This window comes from Balaenoptera physalus (genome assembly GCF_965194825.1).
Source record: "Balaenoptera physalus genome assembly, chromosome: 5".
NCBI lineage: Eukaryota > Metazoa > Chordata > Mammalia > Artiodactyla > Balaenopteridae > Balaenoptera > Balaenoptera physalus.
This window is the reverse complement of record NC_138884.1, coordinates 93,716,402-93,717,809: the sequence shown is the minus strand read 5'-3', so window position 1 is coordinate 93,717,809 and position 1,408 is coordinate 93,716,402.

Here is a 1,408-nt window from a genome sequence, read left to right as displayed (position 1 = left end):
GTGACACTATTAACATTGTAACCCAGATAAATCACATAGTAGGGTATTTAGGAACATCTCTGGCCTCTACCCACTAGATGCCAGTAGTACCTCCTCCTCAGTCATTACAATTATATGTATAACTGAGTCACTTTGTTGTACACCAGAAATTAACACAACATTGTAAATCAACTATACTTCAATAAAATAAATTAAAAAATAATTTCTCCAGCCGTTGCCAAATGTGCCTTCCTCTCAGAGTGGGGAATGGGGAGCAAAATTGCCCTTAGTCGAAAACCACTATTCTAAAGGTGATTTGTTCTTTAATCTGGCCAAATTCCAGGTCACTATTGAGTGTTGAGAAATACATGCTTTGTGGTATCTTACATGGTGCACATCAATGTAGAATTTTAAAACACATCTTTTTCCTAATTCAGTATACCGTTTAAGAGCAAAACAAATACAGAGGGTGATTCATGTTCTGAACCAGAATCAATTTTATACACATACATTAAAGAAATTGTTAGAAATGAATCTCTCTCTCTCTCTGTTTTCTTCTCCGTATCTCCCCACTCACCCTGAGCCTCTATACCATTCTTTTTTCTTCCCTTCTTTCTTTCCTCCTTCCCTTGATTCCTCTCTCTCTTCCTTCCTTCCTTCCTCCCTCTCCCCCTCCCTCCTTCCTTCCCCCACCCCTCTATGTCTTCCTTTTTTTCTTCCTTTCTCCTTTCCTTGCTGAGACAGGTCAAAAAGAAACACAATCGCTTTTCAGTAGTACACTTTTTATTTTTAAAGACTTTTTTGATGTGGACAGTTTTTAAAGTCTTTATTGAATTTGTCACAATATTGCTTCTGTTTTACGTTTTGGTTTTTTGGCCATTTTATGTTTTGGTTTTTTGGCCGTAAGGCATGTGGGATCTTAGCTCCCTTGATCAGGGATCGAACCGCACCTGCTGCGTTGGTAGGTGAAGTTTTAACCAGTGGACTGCCAGGGAAGTCCCAGTAGTATGCTTTTAACTTAGTCTTGAATGTTCTAGTCACTTTAGTAATTGAAAAAAAGCTAAATATTTGAAAGATTGTGAATTTGCATGAAAATTTAGACTCCAGAATGACTCACATTGCATTTTCTACAAATAGTTTTGAAAAGGCTTTTATTTTAACAGGAAATTACATACTGCCATTGAGATTAAAATAAATCAATTGCTACAAATGATGCTTGAATTAAAACATCTATCTGTACTGGTCTTAATTTTGTGTAGATAACATTTTCCTGATATTTTTACTTTTTTTCACCAAGATTAAATGTAATAGAGAGTGCTGGGTCCAGCAATTTAAATGGCACTTATTAAACACAATAGGGCAAAAGTATTCAGAGCCATTTACTACCTGTTTAAAAAGCCATTTTATTCTTTCTGTACACAACTCCTTT